The following is a 12,129-nucleotide window of genomic DNA, read 5'->3' as shown; positions in this document are numbered from 1 at the left end:
AGCGCAGGTGGAAGATTTGCTGGTTTTGGGCTGTGCTGGGTCTTCACTGCCGCACGGGGACTTTTCTCTAGTCGCGGTGGGGGCAGGGCTTCTCACTGCAGCGGCCTCTCTTCATAACTTACGGAGCACAGGCTCTAGGGCGCAGGGGCTTCCCCAGCTGCAGCTCGCGGGCTCAGGAGTTGTGCTTCCAGGCTCTGAAACCCAGGCTCAACAGTTGCGGCACGCAGGCTTAGTTGCTCCGAGGCGCGTGGGATCCTCCCAGATCAGGGATCGAAACAGCGCCCCCTACACTGGCAGGCAGATCCCTTACCACTGAGCCGCTAGGGAAGCCCTAGACTCGCTTTTACCTAAACGTTACGTGCTTTCTTTCTCCTACAAACATGTGCTAAAAGCCCTCGAAGATATGCTCCATGAACTAGCAAAAGACAATTCCAAACGGTATTGAAAGTAATTCAGTTCAGTCGCTCAGTCATCTCCGACCTTTGCAACCCCATGGACTGCAACACACACAGCCTTCCTGTCCATTACCATCTCCCGGAGTTCACGCAAACTCACGTCCATCGAGTTGGTGATGCCATCCAGCCATCGAGTCGGTGATGCCATCCAGCCATCTCACCCTCTGCCGTCCCCTTCTCCTCCTGCCCCCAATCCCTCCCAGCATCAGAGTCTTTTCCAATGAGTCAACACGTCACATGAGGTGGCCAAAGTATTGGAGTTTCAGCTTCAACATCAGTTCACCCAGGACTGATCTCCTTTAGGATGGACTGGTTGGATCTCCTTGCAGTTCAAGGGACTCTCAAGAATCTTCTCCAGCACCAGTTCAAAAAGCATCAACTCTTCGGGGCTTTCTTTATTGAAAGTAGAAAAGAAGAAATAGTCTTTTAAAGCAGGATATAAGGGACAATAAAATTGTGATTCATGTGAAATGGCAAAAAAAAAGGAGAAAAAATAATGGGAAGGCATATCCCATTCATATGTGAAATTTTCAAATGCCAACTACCTGCATGGCCGTCTGAATTCCTTAAACTGATGTTCTGCCTTCTATTAGAATGCTTCCTTTCCCCTGCTGCCTGCTGCCTGTGTGCTGGGACAGTCCCTTCCTGTGATGGTCTTCCTTTCTACCTCAGCTCCGCCCGGCCACTGGGTCAGTGCCTGCCTGACACACAAGATGGCTGAGCGGCAGGGCTCCGTCGTTCCCAGGTGGCAGGGTCACTGGGTTCCTCGGCATTGGAGGGTATCAGTGATAAGCACAGACGGTAGGAGAGCTGGGGCAAAACAAATCCCGTTACAACCCTGAAAACTTGAAATAAGTGCCTAATTAAATTTGGAAACATAAAAAGCTTCACACAAAGCAATACATCAGCACATCCTAAATGGGAAATATATCCTGGTCTTGGGATTCCTTGGGTCTAAGGAATCCAAAGGAAACCTTAATTAAGTAGTAAAGAACTTGCCTGCCAATGCAGGTTCAATCCCTTGGTTGAAAAGATCCCCTGGAGAAGGAAATGGCAACCCACTCCAGAATTCTTGCCTGCAAAAATCCATGGACAGAGGAGCCTGAACGGCTGCAGTCCATGGGGTCACAGAAGAACTGGACACGATTTAGAGACTAAACAATAACAAAGATTTCAGACTATCCAGAAGATTCCCTGGACCTAGAAGTCACTAGCTAAGTACCTCCACAGAGATCTAAAACAAAGCCAAAATAAAAAAAAGTTTCAAAACAAAGGTATGCATTTAATAGTGAATGGTTTGCATTTAAAAATAAAAGACCTATTAAGATTTGTAAAGACACACCCAGCAAACAGGCAAAACCTATGAACCAGTTGTTATTGCTTCATCAAAATTTAAGCCATCGATGCTGGAATTATTTTTCAAAGAACAAAATGTTTTATACTTGCAGTTATGAAAATAAACCCATGTGTAAAAACTAAGTGTGCTAGTCACTCACTCATGTCCAACTCTGAGTAAAAACTAAATGGGAATATTACCTACTATTAATCCTAAAACAATCACCATTCTACCATATCACACAACAGATATCACATGATAAAGTTTAAGTGGAGGCTAAATATTTAACTAAAAATTTCTTTACATAAGTTCAGGGTCATGATTTTTAAACCGGTATGATAATGACACCAATAAAGAAAGTTACAAAACAGAAATAGGTCTCTAATTTTATTGACCCTTTGTTCCAATGCTCAGAAAAGGAGACCAAAAAAAAAAAAAAAAAAAAGTATTTTGAAAGTTACTTTCCTTAAACAAAATCTAAATAATACTGTTTTTTATATGGTAACATACCTTAGGGACCTAGATTAAAGATTTGTATTTTCATCATTAATCGTCTATTTCACTTAAAATTACACAGTATACTTCAACTAGGGCATATAAGATATAAACACAGCAAAAAACAGTTCAGAAAAGTCATTCACAACTCACCGATTTACTTCGAAAAGGGTAAATGAAACCAAACACTGAAAGTACATTATCGGACTTCACTGGTGGCGCAGTGGATAGGAATCTGCCTGCCAATGCAGGGGACACGGGTTAGATCCTTAGTCCAGAAGATTCCATATGCCGTGGAGCAACTAAGCCCCTGCACCACAGCCACTGAAGCCCGCTCACTTAGAGCCTGTGCTCCACAAGAGAAGCCACCACGGCAATGAGAAGCCTGTACATCACAACAAAGAGCAGCCCCCACTTTCTGCAACTAGAGAAAGCCTGCATGCAGCAACCAAGACCTGGCTCAGCCAAAACTAAATGATTTAGAATATTTTTTAAAAAATAAGAAACTTATCTAAAAATAGAAAGTATGTTATCATACTACACTTTTGAGAAAAATAACTGAGAAATATCTGAATATTTAACACCATTAGCATTATATTTGAAAATCTAACCATGACCAACACTTAAGGTCCCTGAAGTGAGGGGGGTCAGCAGGTGCGCCATCCATTCTCTCCCTCATCTGGATATCACGTTCAGAAAAGATGTGTGACTGTGACTTCAGAATGAGGCGTCCACCCACTTCTGCTTTATTGCTAACACAAATTTCCATGCCTCCAGACACCTTAGGGAAAACAAGCGTGCAAGCCCTTTACAACATTAGACTGTAAAGAACTCATCTGCCGGGAAAGTTTTATTTTGCAGAAATCTAGACAGAACCACTTTCTGAATTGCAAAGAGCAAACAATCTTTTCACAACCACCATTTTATTTTGATTCAAGCTAGCTTACCAGTTTAATTTGTGAAAACTGTCCTTCTAGATAAACAACCTAAAATAAAATCCAAGTTATTTACATAAATACAATGAAGGCAATTCATCAAAGCATAGCTAATTTCTAACAATAAAATCCAACTCTACAAAAATGAGAAGGGAAAGCCACTTTCACTTAGGGGGAAAAAAATGATGGAGTATGGGTTCACCTATTTTTCAAGAAATATCACTCTCAAGGAGACACATATAAAATAGAACAAAAAATACAATAAGAAAAAATACCATTTTATAATAGGCATACATGGCACAACATTTTATAAAAGCACACTCTTTTAACATTAAATTTCTAGAGAAAGAAGTATGTCATCCAAAAGGCATTTTTTACTTTCTTTGCAACATTTTTAAGCTGTTGAATTCATTTCCATTCATTTAAAAGCTCCAGAAAAAGTCAAACTAATTTCAACTTTTTATTTAACAAGCCTAATTACATATACCAGTGTGGAAGAATCATAATCAGTTCTATAATAGTAAACTTCAAACGAATGAAGTTTTATTGTAATTTTTGAGGATTTTAGTTCTAAGTTATATTATCCACAGGGTGGCAGTCTCACAGTCTTAATTTTATCTCCAAATTTAATGTACATTTTCAGTGTTCAAAAAGACACACACACAGGTGAGCAATAACACTTTACTGTCTGATCAACAATTGCAAAAATTGTCCCTTCAAAAAAAAAAAATCTACCCTTCATAATGTCCCTATTCTTTAAGGAGTATTTACTTTCTGACATCTTAAATTTTTCTTTCAATGTACCTCTTCTATCTCATCTTTTCTATTCTGCTGCTACACCCTATTGAGGCAGATACTAGAGTCAAGGCAAGCTGTTGGATTATTACTATATGCAGAAGACCTCCCCGATCCTGGTCAATGCGGACACCACAGACACAATCCTTTCATGCTCCAGTTCATCTTGCTCACTGCTGGCAAATTAATTTCATCAAAACACTCATCATATTATCCGAAATTCCTTCTTCCAGCTAAGTAACTCCTTACTCCAAAATCCAAGGGCCTTCACAATCAGAATCTTTCAAAATCTCCTATCTCAAAAATGCTCCGCAAGTCAAGGTGGAGGGACTTCCCTGGTGGCCCAGCAGCTAAGACTCTGCACTCACAATGCAGGGAGCCCAGGTTAGATCCCTGGTCAGGGAACTAGATTCCGTACGCTGCAACTAAGACCCCAGAGCAGCCAAATATAATAAATGAATAAGCAAAAATAAATATTAAAAAAGTCAAGAGGATTTATGAAATAAACTTCACTTTGAAAATACCTTGCCATTTCCTGCTTTTCCTTCATTTATTCATTCAAGTATTTTCTGAACGCTCACTGAGTGCCAGATACTGTTTCAAGTGTTGATCATACAGAGACGGGAAAAGTGCCAAAGTCTCTGCCCCAGTGATACTGAGAGCTGTTAGTGGAAGAGGGAGAAGCCCCCAGCACTTCCAGGTCTCTGCTGGTAAGGGATACAACTCTTTCCAAGAGTGAGCCATGAGAAGCACACTAATGGTTGGGGGGCGGGGGGGGGGGCGGTGATATAAAGACATCAGAGGAGATCTGCCACCGGTGACACTGTCTGCTACAGACCGGAGCCTATTTTTGCCGTCTTACACTATGCTATTATAGTACTACCACTGCTGCTGCTGCTGCTGCTAAGTCGCTTCAGTTGTGTCCGACTCTGTGCAACCCTACAGACGGCAGCCCACCAGGATCCCCCATCTCTGGGACTCTCCAGGCAAGAACGCTGGAGTGGGTTGCCATTTCCTTCTCCAATGCATGAAAGTGAAAAGTGAAAGTGAAGTCGCTCAGTTGTGTCTGACTCTTAGCGACCCCATGGACTGCAGCCCACCAGGCTCCTCGATCCATGGGATTTTCCAGGTAAGAGTACTGGAGTGGGATGCCATCGCCTTCTCCGACTGCCACGGCTAGTCCATTCTTAACACAACTTGTATTCAGTTCAGCCAAACTGTGCTAGCAACTATTAAAGAACCTCTGCTCCTGTTTGCTTCTTCACTGCCTTGAAAAAGGTAGAAGTCTTAGTCACTCAGCCGTGTCCGACTCTTTGTGACCCACTCTGTCCATGGGGATTCTCCAGGCAAGAACACTGGAGCGGGAAGCCATTCCCATGTCCCGGGCCTCCTGCATTACAGGCAGATTCTTCACCATTTGAGCCACCAGGGAAGCCCCCTTATTGCCCTGCCTCCCACCAAATCACCTCTACTAGCAAAGCCTAACCAGCCTTCCAAGCCAATCTCAAATGCTGCCTCCTAGAGGCCTTTTCCCACTTCCTTCACACAAACCCAGACCTGATGTTTTAGAGACCTTCAAACCCCTGGAACCCTTGGCTTGGTCTCCTCTGGACATTTAACACACTATGCGCTGTATCATAATTATCCGTATACTTTAACCTCCTTCATCTTTTATTTACTGAGCTCTTTGCTACATTCCTGGACTATCTAGAGCTGTAGTGTTAAATCATTCCATTTTTAGATATTCAATATTCAAATGGTAAGTGTAAAATGTAGACAAAATATTCCATATTTTTTAATTGCCTCAATCCTTTTTAAGTTTCCCTCAGATATCATTTACGTAACCATGAGGTTCATCCACGCAGTAGAATTCAATCTTTTAGTATATTTACAGATGATGCAACCATCATCACAATGTAATTTCAGGATATTTGTATCATCCTAAGAAGAAACCGTGCACCTACAGTAGCAGTCTCCATCCCTCTGTGTTCCCCTCCCTTCTTCCTTCCAGTCCTAGACAACGATAATCAATCCCCCTTCTCTATAGATTTGCCTATTCTAGGCATTTCATAGAAGTGGAATTATATCAAGTGTGGTCTTTTGAACCTGGCTTCTTTCGTTTAGCACAATGTTCCTGAGATTGATCCACGATGTGGTATATATCAGTATATATCCTTTTTTATTGCCAAATAATATGTGATTGTATGGATACATGTATTCATCAGATGATGGATATTTGGGTTGCTTCCACTTTCTGCTTATGAATAATGCTGCTGTAAACATCTGTGTACAAGTTCATGTATAGACATGTTTTAATTTCTCTTGGGTATATACCTAGGTGTGGAGTTTCTGGGTCATACGGTAAGGTGGCGCTAGTGGTAGAGAATTCACTTGAGCCAATGCAAGAAGATGTAACATTCAGGTTCAGTCCCTGGGTCAGGACGATCCCCAGGAGGAGGGCATGGCAACCCACTCCAGTAATCCTTCCTGGAGAATCCCATGGACAGAGGAGCCTGGAGGGCCACAGTTCATGGGTTATAGAGTTGGACATGACTGAGCGACTTAGCACAGCACATGGTAACTTTATGTTTGACATTTTGAGGGAACAGCCAGTTTCCCAAAGTCGCTGCACTATTTTACATTTCCACCAGCAACGTATGAGGGCACCAACTTCTTCATTACCATTTGACTCGTACAAAACAGAAGTGATCTTACTATACAGTATCCTCACCCTCATGGAATTTAGGCCTTCCATGGCGGCTCAGTGGTACAGAATCCACCTGCAATGCAAGAGACTCTGGTTCATTCCCCGGGTCAGAAAGATCCCCTGGAGAAAGAAATGGCAACTCACTCCAGTATTCTCGCCTGGAGAACCCCATGGAGCCTGGAGAACCCCATGCACAGAAGAGCCTGGCAGGCTACCGTCCATGGGTTGCAAAGAGCTGGACATGACTGAGTGACTAAGCATATATGTATGGAGCTTATATTCTAAATAGAACAAGACAAGAAATAAACAGGAACAAAAATGTTTATTTTAGATAGGAAGAAAATAAAACAGCATAAGGTAACTAGACAGTAACCAGAAAAGGGAGACTCTCTGGTACCCAGGGTCTCTCTGACAAGCTAACACCGACAAGAGGGAGATGGGCAGAGCTGCCGCAGGCAGTGCAAACAGCAAGATACAAAACCTGGAGAAGGACAAGTTTGGCACTTTCAAGAGACAAAAAGGAAGAAGCCAGTGTGGCTAAAGTACGATGAAAAGGTCAAGGTAGGAGGTGGCACTGGGGAGGCAAGCAGAGGTCAGACAATGTTGAGCTCAGAGACCACGGTAAAGGTGTTCGGGTTTTAAAATGACATCATAATTTTTTAACCCTGTATATTGCTTTAAGTGCTCATCTATGCAAACACTTACTGATCTGCCATACATTCTAACTGCACCAAACAGTAGCAAATAGTAAAGAGACTATTTGGATAATTCACATTACTTAGCATGACTTTTTAGTGTGGCCCAAGAGAAAACATGTAAAACAAGACTACCAATTGTGTTCTGGAAACAAGGCACAAGCATATGAGTGAATCCTTACAAATGTATTACCTAGTAGTACCTGGTCCTGACCAATGTATTACCTAGTCTTGACCAATTTAAGGTGTATACTTCCCAGACAGTAACTAGCAGCTCTGTTTTAGAATATTAAGGTCATTTTCAATAAAGCAACTCAGTAAGAATATAATGCAGATCATTCTCATAATTTAAACCTAGAATCCCTTCTTTTAAATGTAGTTCTAGTTGACTGATTTTCCTCCATTCCATTAGTTAAAACTTGGTATCTTAACTGCTAAACATAAAACATGAGCACAAAACGTTCTACATGTTTCTATATAGTTTGACTTATAAAACAACAAAAGTTTCTCACATATTATGCTATATTTAGTTTTTTCAAAGAGACAAAAAATGTTTTAAAAACTCTACTGACATAAATTTCACTCCCTTAAAACAACTTGGGTTGCTGTTTGGTCACTCAGTCGTGTCCGACTCTTTGCAACCCCATGGACTACAACACACCACGTTCCCCTGTCCTTCACTATCTCCTGGAGTTTGCTCAAACTCGAAACAACTTGTTACTCAGTCAAGTTATCCAGTTAAAACTCTCTTTTAATGTCTCATCCTGATCCCAATGACGCTCCCTCTGGGTACTGTGTACTCTCACCCCAACCAGGCTACTTGCCTGCCTCATACTCCCCGCCACCCACAAGCTCAGCTTTGATACACATTCCCCATCATGAGAAACTCAACCCATTCTTCAAGGTCCAGGACAAACACTCTTCTCTCCTTGTCGGGACTCTAGTCCTCTTCCCTGAGAAGAACTGATTTCTCACCCATATGCTCCTGAAGCAATTCTGTAACTCAGACACCGGCCTATCCAATTCTGCCTGGTACACAACAATATATAAATCTATGTCTTTTTTTTTTTAATTTTCGGCTGCATTAGGTCTTCATTGCTTTGCAAGAACTTTCTCCAGTTGCGGGGAGCATGGTCTACTCTACGTTGCAGTGCGAGGGCTTCTCATCACAGTGTCTTCTCCTGTTGTGGAGCACAGGCTCCAGGGCGATTGGGCTTCTGTATTTGCGTCACACAGTTCAGTTCCGTCGCTCAGTCATGTCCGACTCTTTGTGACCCCATGAATTGCAGGACGCCAGGCCTCCCTGTCCATCACCAACTCCCAGAGTTTACTCAAACTCATGTACATTGAGCCAGTGATGCCATCCAGCCATCTCATCCTCTGTCATCCCCTTCTCCTCCTGCCCCCAATCCCTCCCAGCATCAGGGTCTTTTCCAATGAGTCAACTCTTCACACGAAGTAGCCAAAGTATTGGAGTTTCAGTTTTAGCGTCAGTCCTTCCAATGAACACCCAGGACTGATATCCTTTAGGATGGACTGGTTGGACCTCCTTGCAGTCCAAGGGAACTCAAAGAGTCTTCTCCGACACCAGAGTTCAAAAGCATCAATTCTTCGGCGCTCAGCTTTCTTCACAGCCCAACTCTCACATCCATACATGACCACTGGAAAAACCATAGCCTTGACTAGATGGACCTTTGTTGACAAAGTAATGTCTCTGCTTTTTAATATGCTGTCTAGGTTGGTCATAACGTTCCTTCCAAGGAATAAGCGTCTTTTAATTTCATGGCTACAATCACCATCTGCTGTGATTTTAGAGCCCCCCAAAATAAAGTCTGACACTGTTTCCCCATCTATTTGCCATGAAGTGATGGGACCAGATGCTATGATCTTAGTTTTCTGAATGTTGAGCTTTAAGCCAACTTTTTCACTCTCCTCTTTCACTTTCATCAAGAGGCTTTTTAGTTCCTCTTCACTTTCTGCCATAAGGGTGGTGTCACCTGCATATCTGAGGTTATTGATATTTCTCCCGGCAATCTTGATTCCAGCTTGTGCTTCTTCCAGCCCAGCGTTTCTCATGATGTTCTCTGCATATAAGTTAAATAAGCAGGGTGACAATACAGCCTTGATGTACTCCTTTTTCTATTTGGAACCAGTCTGTTGTTCCATGTCCAGTTCTAACTATTCACACGGTCTTAACTGCTCTGAGGCATGTGGAATCCTCCAAGACCAGGGATCGAACCCATGTCTCCTGCATTCGCAGGTAGATTCTTATCCACTGTGCCGCCGAGGAAGCCCTATAAGTCTATGTCTTGGACATAGAGAAACTGTCATCAAACTACTCCTCTCAGCATACTCTCGAGTACATATAAAGCCATTTGCAATTATAGCTGGTTCTCAGTTGAAAATCACATCCATTTTAGCACAATTTGGTACAGTATAATAGCAAGTCATTAGGAAATGCAAGATCAGGAATGAAGCACTATGGAAACAATTAAGGCAGAGAGTTCTTTTCTTTCTTCCAAATTCGAGCCTCAGTAAATGGTTTCTGAACAATGACACAATCCTCTATTTAAACAAAACTTTTCCACTCTTATTACTGACACAAGAATTGCTCAACAATTCCTGAAGCTCTAAAGTTTGTGAGTGATACGCTTTATCAAGAATTTATGGCTCTAAACCCAGAGCATAAGGAAGTGAAAGAGCTACACAAAGTTATACTGATCAAAGGAGCCAAAATATACTTTTAGTATTCTCTCCACAACCTCCTCACATTAAAAAAACGTGAACATCAGTCAACTTTCAAAATATCTGAGGGTGCTTGGTGTAAACATCCAAATATTTAAATTAATAGAGACTATCTAAAACATATTTAGCTGTGGAAGTTTATTTACAATGTGAAAATAATTAATCCTTAATCATGCCGATCACACTAACAGATTATTCCAAAACTCATTGTACAGCTAAAACTATCAAAACAAGAGTTTGAGAAGGCACGTACAACTCAAGTTTCTGCTGCTCCTCACGGCACTGCCCAGAAACCCATCCACAAGAGCCACTTCTTCCCGCTTCATTTGTTCCCAGAGGCCCAATAGGCTAAACATTATATAGCTCACCCCATTTTCTCATTTCAGCTTGCATTTAAGATAATGCTTTTGTTTCATTTACAACTCACATGCTGCTGACACAGCTGCCCCTTCTTTGTAATAAACACAGGGCTTCTATATTTAAAAATACAGTGAAACTTTGTTATAACATCCCCTCCCCAGGCTCCGGCCAATTTTCTCTCTTCCGAGCCCCACCACCACGCCAGGATTTGCTAGCCGCGGCGCTCAAAACGTTATAGACCCTTTGGAGAAGTCACATTTCTTCTTGAAAGACATCTCATCCCAATGGTTATTTTTCTTCTGCAGAACGCGCGCGCGCGCGCGTGTGTGTTGGGCGCGGAGCGGGGCGCGGAGAACCGGACGGATGCCCTCGCCCTTCCCGAGCCAAAGCACTCAGGTCTGCGGCTCCCGAGTCTGGGGTGCTTTCTGTGAACGGCGGCCGGCGCCCCACATGTCAAGCCGGGGTGCCCTCGGCGCGGGGCTCGGGCGCCCCGGGGGGACCCGCGCCGGGCGGGCGGCAGCGGCGCGGTCGGGAGAGCGCGCCCGGGCCGTCGGGGGTCCCCGGCCCGCACCCCGCCCGGGGGCTGCTTTGTGTCGGGGGTCCGGGGGGCGGGCGGGGTGTTTCTAGTGAAGACCCCGGGCGCGATGACTCGGGGCTCCGAGCCGGGCGCGGGCGAACACGCCCCGCGTCGCACGGGACCGTCCGAGGCGAGGGTGTGTGCCTGCCGGGGGCGCTGGGGGCCGATAAGGCGAGGCCGGGGTTAATCATCGCCTCCCGAGCTTTGGGGAGGCGACGGCCCGGGCCCGCAGCGGCGGGAGGACGGCCCCGGGAGAAGCGAAACCCCGCGCCCCGCGCCTCTGCCCCGCCGGCCTCCCGCGCGAGCAGCGGCAGCCTGAGCGCACCCGCTCCTCCCGCCCGCCCGGCTCCGCACTCAGGCAGCCCAGATCTCACCGCAGGGCTCCAGGGCGCGTTCTCCACCAAAATCACCTGGATGGGGCGGGGGAGGGGGGGGCAAGAAAAAAAAAGAGCCAGAGCCACTGGAAATAAAACAAGTCGGTTTCGCCTGTCAGTTTCTGAAAAGTGTTACCACGTTCCCATACCGGGAGTCGAACCCGGGCCGCCTGGGTGAAAACCAGGAATCCTAACCGCTAGACCATATGGGAAGTGCTGTGAGGAGCTCCGCGGTGACTCACCTGACAAGAGCGAACGCCGCCGCCCCAGCTCCACCACCCGCAGCCGCCGCCGCCTCGGGGCCGCCGCCGCCTGCTCCCCAGCTCCCCACGCGCTCGCGAGCCCGGGAGCGCGCCTGGCAGGAGCGCGCGGGCGTCCCAGCGGTGGGGCGGGGTCGCTCCGCCGCCTGAGGAAAAGTTCTGAGGCCAAGCCCAGCGACTCTCGGCCCCAAAACCAGCTGTTTCACCTTTCTTTCTTTTTTTTTTTTTAAACTCCGCCAACGGCCCGCTCCCCAGCCTACGGGTCCGGGCTGCTCCGCCGGTCAAAGTGCGTGGGGACCAGTTGGCAAAGTTGAGGGCGGCGACGTCTCTGGGAACAGCTGTTTGCGTTCGGGGCGGAGGCGGCGCGCGAGCTCCTCGGGCCCCGAGCCAGCGAG

The 12,129-nt window shown here is 45.2% G+C and overlaps 1 protein-coding gene and 1 non-coding gene across 2 annotated transcripts in view; both read right to left on the bottom strand.

Annotated features, from left to right (window-relative positions):
• Positions 1-12,115, bottom strand: part of ELF1 (E74 like ETS transcription factor 1) — a 115,862-nt gene extending 103,747 nt beyond the window's left edge. Inside the window, exon 1 of the mRNA XM_018056807.1 lies at positions 11,717-12,115. The gene's annotated coding sequence lies outside the window, so the exon portion shown is untranslated. The remainder of the gene's footprint in view (positions 1-11,716) is intronic.
• Positions 11,615-11,686, bottom strand: TRNAE-UUC. The gene has a single exon. It is a non-coding gene; the product is annotated as a tRNA-Glu (tRNA).

This window comes from Capra hircus, chromosome 12 (genome assembly GCF_001704415.2).
Source record: "Capra hircus breed San Clemente chromosome 12, ASM170441v1, whole genome shotgun sequence".
NCBI classification, from domain to species: domain Eukaryota; kingdom Metazoa; phylum Chordata; class Mammalia; order Artiodactyla; family Bovidae; genus Capra; species Capra hircus.
Note: the sequence above shows the minus strand (reverse complement) of the source record. Positions and strands in the feature narration are given on the sequence as shown.